Below are 22,488 nucleotides of genomic sequence, written 5' to 3'. Positions count from 1 at the left end.
ATGTAACCCTGCCAAGTTATGACATATTCTGTTCCAAGCACAGAGTTATGCACAAAAACAAGATAGTAGGGTTTAGATCACTGGTAGGAGCAAATGGAAGGGGCAATTCCAATTCTTAGCAAAGCAATTTTTACAGAAGCAAAACAGCAAGTTATTTTTATCTCCCAATCATTCTACTTATTCTACTATTATTATGCCCCTACATAATCATCCATTTACATGCAATCATGCAGTTTTAATAATTTATATTACTACCCATTCTAAGCTACAGCCATGAGGTTTCCTGGCCAACCTCACTTAGCTTCTAAGCATAATCATACATGGTCAAGGCAGTAGCTAAGGCCAGTGGTCTTCTGTGATCATGACTAATGAACCCATTTTAATGCCAGTGATTCAGGTAAGATTCATGCGTAAATTTGGCAACAATAACTGTTAAGCAACTTTATAGTGCTATTCTTTTCAACAGATATGACTGCTCAACTGAAAAAAAATCAGGGTTTGCACAGTTGAGACCTGAGTCAGCCTTAACACAGACCGACTGACCAGCAAAGACTTTTTAGACTATTAAAGTCTAAAAAGTATGTATGTGTAGGCCAGTTTTGAAAAAAAAAGCCATTTTGGTTGTTTTAGCTACTGCAGGAAGGAAAACAGAGAAAGGTTTTCTAAATGAACAAGCTAGGATTCTAGGGACAATTAAGCTTCCATGCTGTATGTGTTCTCGGTCCAAATCAGGTTACTGCACACTTATTACTGATTTTCACTTGATGTTCTGAAACTTGGATTCTAATGTGTTTCTTTCCCCTTGAATTTTAAATTTCATGCCATTTCTCTGAAGATGAACAATCTGAGAATGCTTAGATGTTAATCCAGAGCAAAGAATGAAATGGAACAGCAACGGCATTTCACTTGGTTATCAATTATGAGTAAGCATTTTAGCTCAATGAAAACCTAGCCCTGTGCATAACACCAATTCAACTTTTCCCAGTTGGATACACAAAATCTAAGCATGTTGCAGGAATCTTCTGAAAGTCTCTCTTAACAAATATAGCCAATATAAGAGCCACAGTGGTGCGGTGATTAGAATGCAGTACTGCAAGCTACTTCTGCTGACTGCCGGCTGCCTGCAATTTGGCAGATCGAATCTCACCAGGCTCAAGGTGGACTTAGCCTTCCATCCTTCCGAGGTTAGGCAAATGAGGACCCAGATAGTTGGGGGAAGTATGCTGACCCTGTAAACCATTTAGAAAGGGCTGTAGACAGTGATTGATTAAGGCTCACTGTTGCCCTAAGCACTGACAAATCTTGATGCTCCCCCTCCTTTGTACATTCTGTACAAATCTTCATTGTTGTTTTTTCTTTCTTAACTTTGTGGTGCCCGCTTTGGGTCTGGTGCCCTAAGTATGTGCCCACCCGAATGAAGAATGAATGTTGTGTACTATTTTACTCTTATGTATTGTTTTATGTTTATTGTTTATACCCCCCCTCCCTATTTTATGTAAGCCGCCCTGAGTCCCCACGGGGAAAAGGGCGGCCTATAAATATTAATAAAATATCTAAAATATATATATATATCTTAGTCTGCTTAATGGTTAATCCACCACTGGCTGTAAAGCACTATGAAGCAGTATATAAATCTAAGTGCTGTTGCTTGGGAAGGAAGGAAGGAAGGAATGAAGGAAGGAAGGAAGGAAGGAAGGAAGGAAGGAAGGAAGGAAGCAGGCAAGCAAGCAGTAGTGGCACAGTGGTTAGAATACAGTATTACAGGCTGACTCTGTCAACTGCCAAGAGTTCAATCCTGATGGGCTCAAGGTTGACTCAGCCATCCAACTTTCCAAGGTCAGTAAAATGAGGACCCAGATTGTTGGGGGCAATGTGCTGATTCTGTAGATTGCTTGGAGAGGGCTGTAAAATCAGTGTGAAGGGGTATTTAAGGCTAAGTGCTATTGCTATATTTCATCTGGGTTTGTTTGTTTGTTTTTATCCTTGAATTATGGGCATGAATCCATGTCCATGTTGCTTTAATTAAAATGAGATGTATTGATTCACATTATGTATAATTGTATTTTCCCCCTTCACAACAATGTTACAAACCAAGGAAATTGGTTCATTATAAATCAGAGGAAGAGCTTGATGTATTGCATTTACAATCTTGCTGATAAGAGCATCTTTCTCTTCTGTAGCAACACTGATAAAGTTAATCATCTGGATGTTAACAAAGTTCCAGGTGGGGGATTTATTAGAAATATTTAAAAAGGAAAAAAGGAAAAAGAAAGAAAGAAAAAATCTTCATTGGGCTGCCATTGATTGCAGAATTTCATTCTATTAAGCAGTTTTATATTGACAGACAATGGGTGTGTAAATGAAAATAAATGATAACATATGTCTGGGGCAGTTCTGAGGTGTGTCAATGTCTGTCTGTATTTATGGATATGTATGTGTTAAATTTAGAAAAAAAATTTCCCCATTCTTGTACAGATAGTCATCAGCTTACAACAGTCCATTTATGACCATTTGAAGTTACGACAGCGAAAAAGTAACTTGTTTTATACACTTATTGTCAGGTTTTCAAATAGCATCCAAAAGTAAATCAGAGTCCAAGGCAAAGTATTGCTCAAAGTTCTAATTTATTAAGAGAGCCATGTTGGCATATCTGGGAAAGCCCGAATCTGAAAGCTTCCCGGTTTTCTCCACCTAGTTGAAAGGTCAAGATTTTGCCCCCAGACCCACAAGTCCATCACATGGTCCAATCTCTCACTGCCATGCTGGCAGTTCTCCCCATCCAGTTCCAGTCAGGTGCAGAGGTGCAAAGACAAAGGATGACCTTGGATTTCTAGAAAGAATGTTGTTATGGCTACATAGCCATAGTATGTAACTCCTTACAATCCCCCCTCCCATTTCCCCACAAAAGAAAATGCATAATAGAATAATAGAAAGCATGGCAGGCCAAAGATCCAAAAGAAAAGATGCCTGACTCTTATAGCCATTGCAGCCTCCTCAAGATCATGTGATTAAAATTCAGTGGCTTGACAACCAACTCCCCTTCCTGGACGTCTTAGTCTACAGGAAATCTAACGGCTCCCTAGGACACACCATCTACCAGAAGAAAACACACACCAAACGCTATCTGCACGCACTCTTACACCACCACCCAGCCCAGATCAATTCTGTAGCCAAGACACTCATCTCCAGAACAAAACGCCTAGCTGATGAACAACACCTAAAAACCGAACTACACACTCTCACTAATGTACTGACATCCAATGGATTCCAAAGAAATAAGATCACCAACCTAATCCAAAAAGAAACCCCCACTAAAGTCCAGGACAGAGAACAAGAAAATGGAAAAGCCCTCCTCCCATACATAAAAGGCACCACAGACAGAATCAGCAAAATCCTCCGCAAACACAACATCAAGACAGCATTCTTCACAGACTGAAAAATATCCACCATCCTAAGAAACCCCAAAGACAAAATTGAGTTAGAAAATCAAGGAATTGGACAAACCAACAGAAGAATAAGTGCACGCATTGAAGAACACAAAAACGCAATCAAAAAAGAGGAACCAACTTCTTCCCTGGTCCAACACCTCAAAGCCACAGGACATAAAATTGATTTCAATAAGACTAGAACTATCGCCAAGGCCGAACATTTCAACAACCGAATAATCAGAGAAGCAATCGAAATAGAAAAACGCCCACACAGCATGAACAGGCGGGACGATACCTCCCGCCTGCCAGCCTTTTGGAAGCCTGCCCTTATTGTCAAACGAGTCCCGAACATGATGAATGACACCAGGCCCACACCCACAATAGCCACACAGAATATCACCACCAAACATCCACAAAGAAAACAGACAAAAACACAAACTGATGAGGAGGCACGACCCAGAACCAGAAGCCAGACTGCAAAAGCACAATTAGCCTCTTTAAAACCCCTCCTCCCCTTACATGAAACACAACCCCCCAAACAATCAGAACAGAACACACCTCCACCAAATAAGGACACACCTCCACCCAATCAAGACACAGCCAAGCCCCCACCCAATCAGTTCAAACCCCCACTGGCAGTTAAAAGGAAGAATCAGCCGAGATCTCACACTACTCCTGGAAACACCAAGCCTGAAGTAGCCTGAAGCAGCCTGAAGATGACGAATGAGACTTCGTCGAAACGTCACCAAGACATCTCCAATTCTACGCGGGAGAAAACCCGAACAACTAGAGACCTACATACTAACACCCGCGAAAACCTCAGAATATATATATATGTATGTATGTATGTATGTATGTATGTATGTATGTATGTATGTATATATGTATATATATATATATATATATATATATATATATATATATATATATATATATATGTGTGTATGTGTATGTGTATGTGTATGTGTATGTGTATGTGTATGTATACGTATACGTATACGTATACGTATACGTATACGTATACGTATACATATACATATACATATACATATACATATACATATACATATACATATACATATACATATACATATACATATACATATACATATACATATACATATATATATATATATATATATATATATATATATATATATATATATATAAAATTAGTGTCACAACCCCCTGGTATGCCCAAATATGGGAGGAAGCTCATTGCTTCCATTCTCTTCCTCCCATATTTGAGCATACCAGGGGGTTGTGACACTAATTATATACCTATTCCCCTGGCTCAGCTGATAAAAGGAGAAGAGCCTGTGGCCTAGTGGTTAACATATCTGCCTAATATGTAATACAGTCCAGGTTCGAATCCCAGTAAGGGTATGGCTAGCTGATGAGAGCTAAATAGCTTGAAATAGATCTATACTAGTCTCCCTTTATTTATTTATCAGCACAAATACAACACAAATACACACACACACACACACACACACACACATAATATAATAATATAATATAATATAATATAATATAATATAATATAATATAATATAATATAATATAATATAATATAATATAATATAATATAATATAATATAATATAATATAATATAATATAATATAATATAATATAATATAATATATTTAAAGCCACAACCCCTGGTATGCCCAAATATGGGAAGAAGTTCACTGCTTCCATTCTCTGTCCATCGGCTCATCATAAGAGACCATCCAGACAGAAACCCAATATTTTTACTGTTGCCTTTGTTAGCACAAATACAGCACAAATACAACACACACACACACACACACACACACACATATATATTTATCAGCACAAATATAACATACATACACACACACACAGTTACACAGAGGGAAAGAAACACACACGTGCAGAGGTGATTGTGAGTTTTCAACACTGATTGAGCTCATTATGAGCACAGTTATTTCCTGTGAATGTAATTTGGACCTGCAGTTATTATAATTGCAGTTCTAATCATCACGACTATTATTTTTAACCCACCCAATAATCTCACTTCTTTAGGCTGATTATGGCTCTGCTCGTTTCTTTTATTGGTTTGCCAAAATATTAAAAGAAGCTATGGCCAATGAATGAAAAATATTACTTACTGATTGGCAGGGACAGACCCCAAGGCCCTTCTTTTAACAAGACCCCTCTTTTTATTTGTAACATCACCACAAGGAGTCAGACGGTTCTTCCATCTATTGTTCTGAAGGAACTGGATGAACCGCCTGACACTTAGGCATCAAGTCAGACAGATGGTGAACCTTTTGATCTTCAGAAATCTCAGAATGACACTCAAGCAGGCTGTCACTTTTGTTTCTCCCTTCACATACGTGGGTTTCTTCCTTTCAAGGGAGATGAGGCTTTCAGGAATGCTGCAGAATAATGGGTGCCAAAAAGATGTGCATTTTTTTTAAAGAAAGTTTCATCCATTCTAAGGAAAAATCTACACATCATAGGCGGGGGATGGGATCGAAATAATTTAGCAGCCGGTTCTCTGCCCAGTTGGTGGGTGGGTGTGGCTATGGAGTGCAAGGCCTCCTGGGCCTCCTCATGCTTAGGGGGGCTGTTTTCACCCTCTCCTAGCTCTGGAGGTTTTTCTCAAGCCTCCGGGAGGGCAAAAACGGCCTCCCCTGGGCTCCAGAGGCCCTCTGGAAGCCAGAAATGGGCCTTTTCTGGAATTCCGAAAGTTCCGGTGGGCCCATTTTTCACCCTCACCAGGCTCCAGAGGCTTTTTTCGAGCCTCCAGGAGGATGAAAATGGCCTCCCTTAGGCTTCAGAGGCCATCCAGAAGCCAGAAACACACTCATTTCTAGACTTCTGGAACTTCTGGTAGGTGCATTTTTCGTCCTTCCAGATCCTCCACGCTGGCTCTGTACTTACCTGGCATGATGAACAGGCCACATGGAGATTTTGCGAGGGGAGAGGTGGATGGGGCCAGCCAGTCCTTGCAACAACTGGTTCAGCGAACCGGATGCAAAATTTGCACACACACTCGCCCGAACCAGTCCGAACTGACTGAATCCCAACCCCTGATCATAGGCAACCTTGGTGCTCTCTGAACTTGGTTATTTTCTTGCGGACATTTCATTATCCAAACTAGGTAACATCACCAGTGCTAGGTTAGTGACCAAGAACACCAAGAAAACACCCCCTCCCCATTTCAATGCTGAGCTACAAAACATTCTCCTTTATAGTTAACAACATAGGACTGGCAGAAAAAAGACCCAATTGGTAACCATTACAGGAGGGGAAAGCTTTAAACTAACCTAAAGCTTCTATATGCCGCACATTTGGAACAGATGTTCCTATTACAATTCATGCGTAAAATTTTCATGGCTCTTATGACACATCCAAAGCTTCACCCATTACAGTTTCAGTTTTATGTGGCATTTTTATATGCCTTTCTTCTTTTAAATCTCTGTACAAATGTTACAAGAACAATTCTGATTATGATGAAACATATCCTTCTGCATATTTAGCGAAGCTCTTGAAGGGTTTCATAGGTCATGAAATTTGCAGCCTTAAGAGCTCTTTGACTGTAGCAATCAATATACTGTCTAGGAAAATTACCCTGCATCTTAGAAGCTAAATTAATGGTTTCATTACCATGGCTTTTTTTAAAAAAAAATAATAATAATCCCACAGGCAAAAAAAAAAAAGCCATTACCCTGTCGCAATGCAACTTTCTCTTCCTTTGAAAACCTTTTATTTTTTCCTGTAATTCAGGTGTGTAGAATAGTAAAAATGTTTTTACTTATTCTTGAAAAAAGTAAGTATTTAAATCTTCATCCGCTGGATTATTTGAAAGATGTACACATGACTATTTATATAACTGATGTTAATGTGCACGCCTTACATTTCTAGAGCAACAATTTCTAAATTCAATGAAGGGCACAAGACCAGAGAGGACACTGATTAGATGTCTGAAATGGATCTCAATGGGAAAGAGCAGATTGAAGTTGAACCCAGGCAGGACAACATTGTTTTTGCAGAACAGTAGAATAACAAGAGTTGGAAAGGACCTTGGAAGTCTTCTAGCCCGACCCCCTGTTCAAGCAGGGCACCCTATACTTGTGAGGGGGGAACTTACTTGAGCCGAGTTCAATAGCAATAGCAATAGCAATAGCAGTTAGACTTATATACCGCTTCATAGGGCTTTCAGCCCCCTCTAAGCGGTTTACAGAGTCACCATATTGTCCCCACAGTCTGGGTCCTCATTTCACCCACCTCGGAAGGATGGAAGGCTGAGTCAACCTTGAGCCGGTGAGATTAGAACCGCTGAACTGCAGATAACAGTCAGCTGAAGTGGCCTGCAGTACTGCACCCTAACCACTGCGCCACCTTGGCTCGGTTCAGTGGTTGCAGTTGCAGTTCAGCGGTTCAAATCTCACCGGCTCAAGGTTGACTCAGCCTTCCATCCTTCCAAGGTGGGTGAAATGAGGACCCAGACTGTGGGGGCGCTATGCTGACTCTGTAAAACCGCTTAGAGAAGGCTGAAAGCCCTATGAAGCGGTATATAAGTCTAACTGCTATTGCTATTGCTATTGCGGCATCCATGCCCAAAGTGGCACATGGTGTCATGTTGCCTGGCAACATGTTTCTGGTGTGCATGCTTGTGTGACGATCAGCTGACTTTCGTGTGCGCGGCAGGGCAGGAAACTGGAAGAGTTGGTCTTCTGTTTTTTGGTGTGTGCACCAGCTGATCATCATGCACGCATGCACACCAGTAACTGGAAGACTAGCTGGCCAGTGCACATGTGCATGCTGGAAATTTGAAGTTAATTTTTGGGCACGCGCATGCCCCCTGGGCAGCCCATCTTCTAGGTCGCAGCCCTGACAAGCATGTACGCATGCAAAGTGTGGGCATGCTCCTTTTCTGGCACTGAGTTTGCAATCACTGCCCTATACCAGTGCAGACAAGTGGCTGCCTACTCTGTTTTTAAAAGTCTCCAGTGATGAAGCACCCACAACTTCTGAGTACAAGCCATTCCACTGGTTAATTGTTCTCATTCTTAAGAAATTTCTCCTTAGTTTTAAGTTGCTTCTCTTCTTGATTGTTTTCCATCCATTATTTCTTGTCTTGCCTTCTGTTGCTTTGGAAAATAGATTGATCTGTTGTGGCCCAGCAGGAGCTGTTGGAACTGCAAACAGACTCTGCCAGTGAGTGGCCTTATGAGTCGGCTCTGGAAGAGGTAGAGGACCCTGGACAGGGTTCTGACTCCGAGCAAGGCGCAGAGAGGCTGGTTGGCCACCAGGAGGGGCCTGAGGCATGGAGCAGCGGTGAGAGCCAAAGGGAGTGTGCTCCTGACATCAGGCCTTAGAGTAGTGATGAGGAGACAATGTAGGTGGTCTTGGATGCCAGGCAATGCCAGGCAGATCGACGTAGAGAGCAGCTACACAGTTACAAAAGATAATTGGACTCAGGTGATTGTAATTAGGCTCCTCTCAAGATTGTATTTAAGGAGAGACTCGGAGAGGAGTCTGATTTGCAGGATTCAACTTCATTCTTAATGCTGGAGAAGCTGTTATCTGTCTCTGTCGAAGTCTGAGTTGCTGCCAAGGTTCTTATCTGTTTTGTTGTGCTTGGCTTTCAGCCACCAAAGTTTTGGTTTCCTGCTAATAAAGTGCTGTGGCATTTCCAGCTAAGCTTGTCTCGGCATTCGTTACTGGACGGAGGAGGGGGTCAGAACATGATCCTCCCCCTTCTTTGTGGCAGCCCCTTAAATATCAGAACATTACTATAATGCCACCCCTATTTCTTCTTTTCCATAGACTAGATAGCCTCCACCCACCTAATTATCTTTGCTGCTCTTTTCTGCACCCTTTCCAGAGGCTCTACATCTCTTTTTTATAATATGGTGACCAAAACTGTACGTAATATTCTAAGTGTGGTCTTACTAAGGCTTTACAAAGTGGTACTAATACTTCAGGTAACACAGTATGTGACACATTTTCCACAGTAATCATCAGAGTAGATTACAGTTCATCACAGTTTTCCACAGATACCACTGTTATCTCTGAAAGGCAAGTATTATCTGGGAAGGAGCAGAATTGTGAGTCCTTGTAGACTCATGGCTCCTGCTTGAACTCCACAGTGCAGAATGTCGCTGCAGGAACTTTTGAGCAGCTTTGGATTGTGCACCAATTGTAGCCTTACTTGGTACAGGAGGGCATGACTACAATCACTCATCCTTGCTTAGACTACTGCAGTACAATTTATAGGGGGCTTTAAAGATTTCAAATAGCATCCAGAAATTACAACTGGTCCAGAATGCAAAGGTCCAGGAACTGAGCACCTAGTGCAGGGGTGTCAAACTCGATTTCATTCAGGGTCACATCAGGATTGTGTTTGACTTCCATGAACCAGGATGGGCAGGGCCAGGATGCGTGTGTCCAGCTCAACATCCCTTGTGTTGGGGATGCTGTGGAGGCCCGAGTGCTCTGCCAGAGAAAACAAGCTCCATTTTCAGCTGCCATGGTCTACCTCAGCTGGCAACTCTATGCCTCTCCCTTTGCTGGCAACCCTCTTCCAGCAAAAACAAAGCTCAGGAGCGCTGCACGCGGCCCTCGCGAGCTCCATTTTTGCTGGCACAAGCACCACAGGCCAGTCCTTCCCTGTTTCCAGGGCAGCCCCATGGACCAGATCTACTGTATTTTTCAGAGTATAAGATGCACCTTTTTCCCTCAAAAAAGAGGTTGAAAATCTGAGTGCATCTTATACACTGAATAAAGCATTTTTTGCCTCCTGAAACCCTGCCCCCTTCACCAAAATGGCTGTGCAGGGCATGGATAGACTCTAGGAAGCTTTTAGAGAGCTTCTGAGGGCTGGGGAGGGCAGAAATGAGCAAAAACTGGCCCATTTTGCTCAATTTTAACCCCCCTCAGCCCCCAGGAGCACTCTATAAGCTTTCTAAAGGCTACCCATGCCTTTTTTTTAAAAGGGCTCATTTTTGCGAAAAATGGGCTGTTTTTTTGCAGAGTGCCCCCTGAGAACTCTGCAAGCCCCCTAAGGACTATCTATGCCTTTTGGGGGGGGGGGGAAAGGGCCCATTTTTGTGAAAAATTGGCCGTTTTGGGGAGGTGTGCAGAGTGCAAAAACTTTTTTTTTATTTGCCTCTTCAAAACCTTGGTGTGTCTTATACTCCAGTACGTCTTATACTCTGGAAAATATGGTAAGTACCTTGCAGGCTGGATCCAGTTCCCGGGCCTTGAGATTGACACCAAGTGTGATCCTTGTTGATCCAAGTGATAACTGATTTAGTTTGGGTACTAATTCTCATCATATTGTTCATAGGCTGGAACATTCCAGTGAACAGACTTCACTCCGGGATGATTTTTATTGAAATGTATATGCCACCAAACTAAGAGCAAGTCTGAGTCTACATTTTCTTCAGGCAAGTAATCCCAAATGTGCCTCCAACATTTGGAAGAAGTACAATCAGCTGGCAATTCTCCTAATGCCAACTATATTACTCATTTTTGTCAAGAACACAGCCAGATGCAGGCCAAATTTATTTAGCAATATCATGACATTTAAAGTGTCATTTTCACACCAGAAAGGAATAATAAGCAAGAAAATACATAGTTCTGTAACACCTTTAATAGAAAATGCCAGCAAGCAAACATTTCCCCCCCGTTGGAAATATATGCAGTTGGCTGGCAAAACTTTCCCATTATGTGAAGTTGACACAAAAAATGCATACTGTGGTTTTGTGTTATATTGTTACTTATTCAACTGGAAATGGTTGTACTAGAGTTTCTCTACCAAAACACAGTTAATGAAATAAAATTGGTAATATAACTACAATACATTAGTGGGTAAACATCTCATTAAGGCTTGACTCTAGAAGTGAACTCCAAATCAGGACAAAAGGAGATGCTAAGCCAATATACCTTGAATCAACAAGAGCCATATTTAAAAGTGGAATTGTCAGGAACTAAGGTCAGAATCGGCAAAGAGTCCCAACCATAAACTATCCTCTATTTTACAAAAGTGCTTGATATGAAAAAGAAAATTAACTACTTTTCAGTCTCCATGGAGGCAAATTTCTCGAATGGAGAGCAAGTGAGGTGGCTCTTCCTCTTCAGTTCATCACAATGTTTTTTGCAGGTACTGCAATTTTCAGGCCGGCTATGCCAGATTATGCTGTGCTCCCTAAGAAATTTACGTATATCTTCTCTTTTATAGACTGTCTATAGTCTATAGCAGTGATGGCTAACCTTTTTGCTGCTGAGTACGCAAAGTGTGTGTGTGAAACCCCAAAATGCAATGCGAGCACCTGCGCATGCCCCCTGCCCCCTGTGAATGCACCCCATCCCCTGCATACATGTGCATGTTCTGCACAGCAATGAGGTGCAGGGAGCTTTATGGCTGGTGAGGCAGCAATTTTTTTAGACTTGTGACTTCAACTCCCAGAATTCCACAGCCAGGCATGCTCAGTTCTGATTTAAAGCGACAACATTTGTTTTTCTCCTTTGCTAAATAAGTTTCCTTCTTTCTTTTTCTTCTCCCTTCCCCTCCCTCTCTCTCTCCCTCCCTCCCTCCCCCTCTCTCAAACACACACACACATACACACACACACACACACACACACACACACAGTTGCACCAGGATTCAGAAAATTTAGGTTTTCCTCCTCAGCCCATGTTAGCAATACCACTAGCAGCATTTTGGCTGGCAGGTATAAGTAGAAGTGGAAATTCATTCTACTGAAAACATTGTTTTTTGCTTATGATTGGATAATTAAAATTTCAGAAAACCCAAAGGCATAGAGTGTTACATAGTGAATAAACTAAAGAACTGTCTCAATATGCTCCTCCCCCCTCTCTCAAACACACACAGATACACAGACACAAACACAGACACACACACACACACACACACACACGCACCAGGAGGATGATGGTTGAATTCTGACCCACACGTACCTTTTCCAGCTGTTTCAGAGACAATTTCAACTCTGCTCTTGCCTGCCATTATGAAAAGAAAAAAAAATGTAAAAGGAAAAAGGCAAGAGCTGAGGTCAGGCTGAGCTAGTTGCTGCCAGAGTCACTGTGGATGACTCTGCTTAACTGTTTAAAAAAGCCTCTAAAAAGCGCCCTCTACAGGAGGCAGGAGAATGACGTGCCTCATCTACGTCAGGAATTTTTCGGCTTTTAACCCATGCTTAGCTCTGCTCGAGTGATCAAAAAGTCAGACTAGATGAGGTTATTCTCCTGCCACCTCCTGTAGAGGGCACTTTTTAGAGGCTTTTTTAAACAGTTAAGCACTAAGCAGAGTCATCCATGGTGACTCAGGCAGCAACTAGCTCAGCCTGATCTCAGCTCTTGCCTTTTTCCTTTTACATTTTTTTTCTTTTCATGATGACAGTGGTGAGGCTCTGCCTCCCCTGCCTCCCCTCACTGCATGTCCCTGCTGCACAGGTGCCCCACCCCCTTGCTCCCTTTTTTGGCTTTCAGGTTGGTGCAGGTAGTTTCCCAGGCCCAAAAGGGGACATGGGGGCCTTGTGTGATGCCCTTGTGCCCCATTTAGCTTCCAGGTTGGTGCAGAAGGCTTTCAAGACCCAAAATGGGGCATGGGGGAGACCTCATGCGGAACCCCTGTGCCCCATTTTGGCTTTCAGTTCCAAAATGGAGCACAGGAGCCACATGCAAGCGTGTGAACCCCCAAAAAGGAATGCAAGCACATATGCCCCACCCCCACACATGCATGGTAGAGACACCAAAGACTAGCTGACTGCCAGGAGGCATGCACACATGTGTGGTAGAGCTGGGCTGGGGCGACAGTTGGCATCCCTGCAGAGAGGGCTCTGTGTGCCACCTGTACCATAGGCTTGCCATCACGGGTCTATAGACTGAATTGTTAAGCATACGGGGAGACTTTTGAGAAGGATGTGGAGTTCATTACCAGCTTAGATGCCTACATATAAGCAAAAATCCACCTTTTCAAAAACAGTAAGTAAAAATAACAACTTTAGCCACAAATAAAATAACACTTTCCCTGCTAGAAAGTTTTAAGTTCCATAGAAGGCTGCACATCGTGTGCAGTTCTCTCTCACAACTACTACAATTTCCTACAAAACTGGCACACACTTCCAATTAAGTGACCTAGATTCATCCCTATGAATTCTGTGGCTACACATTGGGGAGAAAGATAACCAAACACGAGGTTTTGGATATGTCTTGATTCTGCCACTTGTCTTTCTCTCTGTCACAAAACACATTAAGAAAAGGAGAAGTGAATGGACGAAGAACAAGCTATTTTTTGAGCACTCTTAACATACATCCTGCAATTGTTCAAAACATCTGCCAAACCTCAACAACCTGAAATTCAGTCATAGACATGTGTTGTGGCCCAGCAGGAGCTGTTGGAGCTGCCAACAGACTCCGATAGCAAGGGACCCTATGAGTTGGCGCTGGAAGATATGGAGGACCCTGGACAGGGTTCAGACTCCGAGCAGGGACCAGAGAGACTGGTTGGCCACCAGGAGGCATCTGAGGCATGGAGCAGCGGTGAAAGCCAAAGGGAGTTTGTCTCTGACGTCAGGCCCTGGAGCAGTGGTGAAGATGTCAGACCCTGAAACAGTGGAGAGGAGTTAAGGGAGTTGGTCCCAGACCCCAGGCAACGATGGGCAGATAAGTGCCAGCAGCAACTATGGAGATACAGAAGATAATTGGGGCCAGGTGGTTGTGAATAGGCTCCTCCCAAGAGAGTATATAAGAAGAGACTTTGGGAGGAGGCTTTTTGCAGGACACAACCGTTATACTCAAGCTGGAGAAGCTCTTGTATGTATTTTTTAGGTTTAGGTTTTATTATTATTTATAGGCCTCCCTTTTCCCTGAGGGGACTCAGGGCAGCTTACAATATATAGGGAGGGGAGTACAAGACAATAAAACATAAAACAATACATAAATAAAAAATAGTACACAACATTCATCATTCGGGTGGGGACGGATTATGACTTTTATCCCCAGGCCTGACGGGATAGCCAGGTCTTGAGGGCTGTGCGGAAGGTTTGGACGGTGGTGAGGGTACGAATCTCCACGGGGAGATCGTTCCAAAGGGTCGGAGCTACTACTGAAAAGGCTCTCCTCCGTGTAGTTGCCAGTCGACACTGACTGGCAGATGGGACTCGGAGGAGGCCTAATCTGTGCGATCTAATAGGTCGCAAGGAGGTAATTGGCAGGAGGCGGTCTCTCAAGATAAGTATTTCTTATCTATGGAAGCCTGTGTTGCTGCCAAAGTCTTGTCTATGTGTTAATTACTGTGAATAAATTGGCTAACAGTAATCACCGTACAGAGGGGTGGGGAGGTGTCAGAAAAGATATGTATCTGTGATTTTCTTAAGGGGTGGGGTGGAGTAGGAAGGGTAAAAAAAAGCAAAGTAGTAGTATGAAATTCACAAGCACCTCTTTCTTTGCTTCGGTTTTCAGATTAATTTAGAGTTGCTGTTTCCCAAAATTTAATCTCAAAGGAATCTATATTTTATGAAATTATTTAACTGAAAATCCAGCAAACACGCCTTGAAGAACAGCAGCATGTGAAGCTTTGCCTTGAAAGGATTCAGTAGTGTCGGATAAAAGAAAAGGAGATTTCTGTGCAAATGTGCAGATACTTTATCTCTCTACTATCTGACTTTGGGCCCTTTTCATCTTTAGAACTGCTATACTTATTGTTGGAAGAAATATCCTTCTGGATTCAGTTCCAAGTGGGGAAAAAGACACTGGAAACATGAAGGCTGTTTTGAAAGATGGTTTAATGGCGGACAGGTCCACATGGCTTAAGTTCCTGAACAAAAAAATGGGGATCACATGCTTCCAGATGTTGGGTGAAGAAGAAAAGAGAAAAAGAAGAGGCTTCCTGAAAGTTCCTGAGTTCTTTATACTCTCTGTTCAGCCCCACCTCTCTGTTTCCTGTTCCTGTGTAAGAAATGTATTCTGATTGATTGTCAGACTCCCGGGGTTGGTGGTGTCTTAGCTAACTTTGGAGGTTGTGTGACTTTTGAGTTCCAAGCTTGGTTGAGTTCCCAGATGCCATGAGGTGAGTTTCTGTTGCAGATGAGTCTGCCTGAAGGAGGTAGATCTTTGTTATGAAGAACAGACTGACTCAGGCATTTTAATAGCCCATTGACAAAGGTGGAGACTATTAAGGGTGATTCTGTTTCCTGCCTAAAAACATGTTTCTCCATTTCTGATCCAGGGAAATATAATATTCTGGCTTTTCAATATTTTCCAGGATATTTCATTCTTCTAGGAGAGAGGTGTGTGCTAATTTCCTACATTATGTTGCTTGGTTCCTCCTTTAAAGGATGGGTCGGATGTTCAGGAAAAGAGCAGGAAGGCATGTATTAACTGTATTAATCATTATTAAATTGTTAAATTCATACGCTACCCAACTTCCAATTATTGTTTATGAACTGTATTAATCATTGTTAAATTCATATGCTACCTAACTTCCAATTATGCTCATGCTAGATTATATGCATACACATCCCTGGGTGGATGAAACAGCTACCCAGTTTATATGTTTTTCCTATGATGCTTAATAATACCGTTTCTTTCAAGGTGACATTATAATATCAATTACATGCTTACTGTGCTTAACAAAACTCTGATATCTTCTCTGATTAGCTAGTTGTCTCTGCATCAGATTCACTCCAGTCAGAGAAAATGGAAGTCTCAAAACAAATGGACTTGATTTTCCAAATCATCGAATTAGATCAAATTGATGAACTAAATTGAATCAGTGACTGGATTTGGGTCAACACCAATCCCTACAACTTTACTCTCTACCCCAAAATCTACCTCAGCAATAATGTTCGTGTGCACCAAACTTTGAAGGAGTATTTTCAAAATATACGTAGTCGTAGCACTTTTTTTTTTCTATTTTGCAAATGATCTTCCTTTTTGCTATAACTGTAGGGAACTGTCTTGGGAGTGCTTTTAGCAGGAATGTCAGTGGAAATTCAAGGGCTACATATACATAAGGTGGAAGTTAGCTTCTTTAACATTTTTTCCCTCCTTTCTTGTATCCCTGGAGGCTTCAAATGAACTTTAGAAGGAAAACACATTTACTTTCAATTACCTATTTACTCCACAAAGAGTGACAGCTTGATTGCTGAAAGGGCAAAGATAGGCAGCCAAGAAGACTTTTTTTTAATGTTCTGTAACTCTAACAGATAATTTCTTATATCTTGCTTCATGTGAAAAGTGTGCACACTATTTGCTTCTTAGTCTTGTCGTATCCTTTCCTTTTAAAACACCGTGCATTTGTTGAGATGCTGAATAATCATTTCTTTTTTCATTCTGGCAATTTTGGCAAACCAGGAATAATGAGAGACATAGTACAAGATTGTTAGAAATAAGCATTAGACATTGTTTATAAATCATGTAGTGCAGAAATGAACTTTCCTAAAGAAACCTACTGCCTTCATTACCTCATTCTGTAGCAGAACATACTGGCACCAAGTCAAACTTCTGAGGAGGCAGTAACCTAATCTTATTCCATTCATCATTTTCTTCTTTTAACAACACCATAATCATATGGTAGGGTGGAATCCGGGCAACTGAATGGAGCTAGCGGAATGTTTAATGGCCGGATGCCATTCCTGTTGCCAATGCAGAGTTTTGTTTAGCAGATATATTCTCATTGTGCCCAGAGAGAGAAATATCTGCCTCTACCTAGGATTGAACTCACAGCCTCTTGATTATGAAGTGTGAGCTCTACCTGTAGGTCACCGCACCACTTCCCCTAATTCTATCCCATTGCTTGGGGGAAAAGCCATGTCTTCAGGAATTTAGGTGAAAATATTCCCTCCTCTGTTTTAATGAATATTTAGTGGGGAAAATGAAAACATGTTGACATAATTTTTGTATTTTCTAGAATAAAATGTATATGCATGTATAAAATAAGTTCTTCAGGAGAAAATGTCCACTTTTTTGATGGAGTTTATCAACATGTTGAGACTTGTTTCACACATAACTCTAAACTACAATTTATTAAACCATATTTTCCTTAATAAACCATCATTATATATTTAAAGAACCTAACAAAATGAATACCATATTTTTCAGAGTATAACACGCACCAAGGTTTTTAAGAAGCAAATAATAATAATAAAAAAATTGCACTCTGCAAGACCTCCCCAAAAGGGCCAGTTTTTTGTCAAAGAAAGGGCATGCATAGCCTTTAGGAGGCTTGTAGAGTATTTCTGGGGGCTGGGGGGGGCAAAATGAGCAAAAAACAGCCCATTTTTCACTCATTTATAGCAATAGCAATAGCAGTTGGACTTATATACCGCTTCATAGAGCTTTCAGCCCTCTTTAAGTGGTTTACAGAGTCAGCATATCGCCCCCACAGTCTGGGTCCTCATTTCACCCACCTCGGAAGGATGGAAGGCTGAGTCAACCTTGAGCCGGTGAGATTTGAACAGCCGAACTGCAGATAGCAGTCAGCTGAAGTGGCCTGCAGTACTGCACTTTAACCACTGCGCCACCTCGGCTCTTTTTATGCCCTCCCCAGCCCCCAGCAGCACTCTGGAAGCCTCCTAAATGCTATGCATGGCCATTTTTGCAAAGGGGGCAGGGTTTCGGGAGGCCAAAAATGCTGTATTCAGTATATATGCACACAGATTTTCACCCTCTTTTTTTGACAGAAAAAAGGGTGCATCTTATATTCTGAAAAATACGGTAGTTTACCATAGCCCATTTAGTCAAAATCAAATGGAACCCATTTTTTTTCCTTGATTTTCAGTTGAATCATTATGAGATTTAATATTTATGCAGTATATATAAAATTATCTTGTTACTTGCTCCTTCTTTTTCTTCTTTTCCTCTTTTTAAAAAACCTAAAAAAAAAACCTTTAATTTTTGGTGTTTTTTTTTTTAAACAACTAATTTGTTTCAAAGTTGAACACCAATAGCCAAGCTTGAAGTTTGGCATCTGAATTGTATTATGAATTTGTGATAAGGTGAAAATTACATTTATGCCCATGTCAACTAAATTAATACTCATCACATAACATATATAAGTGTTCAGAACTATACAAGTGGTGGGATTAAAAAAAAATTACTACCGGTTCTGTGGACGTGGCTTTGTGGGTGTGGCAGGGGAAAGATACTGCAAAATCCCCATTTCCTCCCCACTCTCAAAATTTCCACTCCCGGTTCTCCAGAACCTGTCAAACCTGGATGAATGCTTCCTCTGAATCTCATATTTATAAATATATTATTTTTCTCATGCTACCTGAAAAAAGTTTACATGCAATCATATTTGCTAGTTTGTTATTGATGAGAAAAATTATATGCTATATTACATGAGTGGACAAATGCACGCATTCATCTTTCTGGAATTATATTATGTTAGGCTATTGAATTTAGAACCTAGAACAATAAAGTGTACAATAGGCCAGAACATACAGTTATATCTGATTAATTAGAATGTGCTGTCTTGTTCATGGTGTAATCTGTGCTATGATTGGTTGCTGTAAGTATAAAGGGGAGTTTCCTTTTTGTTCCCTCCTTTTTCTTCTGTGTGTTCTATATTGTGTTTTAGATTTATCTCTTCATAGTCCCATATCTTCTTCCTTTGCTGGATGATGACAAAGACTGCTGTACATTTGAATGTGAAATATATTTATATTTATATAAAAGACTACAAGCTTGTGTCAGTGTCTCCAACTTCATCTGGACAGCTGCTGTGCAATCCCTTGATGTATTGTTTGAAATAGGCAGATAGGCTTAAACCCACTGACAATTTCCCACAGTCCTGTTTTGTTTAAAAAGCTAATGACAGCTCTAATTCTAATTCTAATAAGTTCTGCATATAAAGAAAATCTGTATAAAATGTTTTATAGATGACATTTTGAACCAGCAAAATTGGCTAAAATGTATAGAGATAGATCTGCTAAATGTTGGAAATATAATCAATCACTAGGTTCATACTACCCTATGTGGTGGACTTGCCCAAAAGCTAAAAAAATATTGGATGAAAATACATACTTGGTTGGAAAAAATGATAAAGCAATATATAGGCTTGAAACCAGAGACATTTTTACTGGAAAAATATGATAAAAAGACTATTTATCTGGTTTTACATATACTAATTGCAGCCAGAATTGGTTTTGCACAGCAATGGAAAAATGATGAGATTCCATCAGATGAAAAAATAATTAAGAAAATATTAGAATGTGCAGAAATGGACGGACGAATGCTTATTATTAAGAATAAAGAAGAGACTGGATACTTTTTGACATGGGATGTATTTTATCAATGGTTAGACAATAGAAACATAAGTTAGAAAGGAGGAGATATAAAAAGAGGAAATATTAATGTGGACAGAATTTAAAGATGAAGTTATGTATTATTGTTGTTATATTATTATATACTTATATTATTAATACTATTGTGATGAATATAACAACAAATATGTGGATTATGACTGTTCAAATAACTGTACCCAGGTCACATACTGTTTGATGGAAATAGAAAATAATGTAAACAAAACAAATAGAACTTTTTTTTAAAAAAGAAGTTTTAATTCAGATAACAATCATTGGGAGCAAAGAGATTATACTCCCAGAAACTTCCTTAGAATCTGTAAGTGTGGAAGTCTGCATTTGAAAGGGGAATCCACCCCACGTTTTGTAAACTGTAGTGTAGTGCCAAATAAATTAGCTTTGTTATTATATCGAGATATATTAATATGGCAAAATAGCTGTAATTGAATCCAGCTAATTAGCATCCTGTTTCACCACGAATGAATTATTAGAATCACTAGTTTCTTTCAAACAGCCTTGAGTAAACTTGGATTATATTATGTTCTTAATAACCCAATCGAACTATGATATTATTGCATGGTGACAGCTAAGACAATGAGCCATTGCATCTTTGGTTCAAATTTAATTCTGCCTTGAACTCTTGGAGGCTTGGGATCAGTTAGCAAATGCAGATAATGAATTATTGTGGCTAAGTCTATAGTAAATTATTTAAATCTACTACAGAAAAAAATTATTTGATTTGGGAATATGATCCTAGAAAGGCATATTATCCTCGCTCTCATTCTCTCTCTTTCTGTTTTGACATTTGTACATTAGAAGTAAAATACAAATATAAATACATGAAACATATTTCCCAAGATTAGTGCACATTCTTCCCTCCAGCAAGCCTTCAGATTCCATTTAGGCAGAGTTTGATCCAAATAAAATAACTCTCTAGTGATACATTTTTCAAGTATATCCTCTTCTTTGGCTTACAGATCAGCTTGGCAGCTTCTTGTAAGATTTTGTCACTATCAGTATTAATAAATTTGCCTTTTGTTGTCCTCTGCTCATTGGGATTTGATTTTATTTATTGCCATTTATATTGCTTTGTGTGATTTCATATCAGCTTAACAAAATTAAACTGAAAATTGTGACATATATTTATTTATTTATTTAGTTTGTCAAACATGAATGAGATAACAGGTCTAAATATAAACATGGAGATGAACACAGGAAATGGGTATGAATAAAGGGACAATAGGACAGGGATGATAGGCACGCTGGTGCACTTATCCATGCCCCCTTTACGGATCTCTTAGGAAAGGGGTGAGGTCCACGGTGGACAGTTTAAGGTTGAAGCTATGGGGGTTTGAAGAAGTAACAACAGTCAGGTAGAACATTCCAGGCATTGACCACTTTATTGCTGAAGTCATATTTTCTGCAATCAAGTTTGGAGCAGTTTACCTTGAGTTTGTATCCATTGTTTGCCGGCGGATTTTTGAGGTTGAAGCTGAAGTAGTAGTTGACAGGTAGGATGTTGTAGCAGACAATTTTGTGTACTATGCTTAGGCCAGACCACAGGTGAAGAAAGAAGCGCCCTCTTAGTTTTAAAACTTTTATCTTCTCCATGTCCCCCTCCCGGTTAAGGACCCAGCTGAGATCAATTTTTTAAAAAGGTTAAAATTCAAAAATGAGTGAATGAAATTATAATTATCTGCTGTTCTGAAAATTGCATATTCAGTTATGTATAAAATGAGACAGAGAAGCATAAAATAAGTTAATTTCTAATTTCAAGAACTATTAACTATTAGGGAACTAGCCCTGGGAATACACTTTAAGGTAAGAGTATTGTAGCAGACAATATTTACAATTGAGCTTATAGTCTTATGAAAATTTCTCTCGCCAAAGAAAAAGCAGCAAAAAAAAAAGCAACAATATATTTCTGCCCAGAAAATCTGGGAAGGTGTTCAAAGGAGCCATGACCAATCTTTCATGAAATGTCTCCAGCTTTTTTTCTTCAACTGTCACTTGGGATGACCTGGGGCGTAGCACAAAGGTAACACAGCCAGAGAAGTGGTATGAGTCCCTTTATTAATACCAACTCTGCCCCCAACGTCCCTTTCACTTTCTGGCCTGGAGAAAAGCTGTTCTACAAACCTGCAGCCCAAACTCTGTAAGCAGAATGACTGCAATCAATCACTCCATCAGGGCAAGATAGGCAGTCCCAGGAGAGAAAGATAATTCCAGCAAGACGAGAAGCACACAGAAAGTTGTAAATACTTCAAACAGTCAGGAGGAATCAGTGGTGGGTTTCAAAAATAGTTTGAACCTACTCTGTGGGTGTGGCCTCCTTTGTGGGAGTGGCTTGCTGCCCGTGTGACCGGATGGGAATGGCTTGCTGCCCATGTAACCGGATATGAAGATGCTGACGCCACTTGTCAGAACCACCTTAAATTACCTCACACACAGCACTGGCATGCATAAGAATATGATGTAAACTTGTTTTTTAAAAGGCATCTTTGGTTTGCGTTAAAACAACTTCAACACACGCAATGTTCTGATTGCACCACAAACGCAGTAGTCATCCTTACCTTTCACAGAGGCACTGAGTTTTATAAATATGAGCTTGATAGTGTAGAATAATCATATCCAAGGACCAGTGGTGGGTTTCAAAAAAATTTGGAACCTCTTCTGTAGGTGTGGCCTGCTTTCCAGGTCCACTGGTGGAACCTCTTCTAACCAATTTGGTAGATTTGACGAACCGGTT

Source organism: Thamnophis elegans, chromosome 11, assembly GCF_009769535.1.
Source record: "Thamnophis elegans isolate rThaEle1 chromosome 11, rThaEle1.pri, whole genome shotgun sequence".
NCBI lineage: Eukaryota > Metazoa > Chordata > Lepidosauria > Squamata > Colubridae > Thamnophis > Thamnophis elegans.
This window is presented reverse-complemented; position numbering follows the sequence as displayed.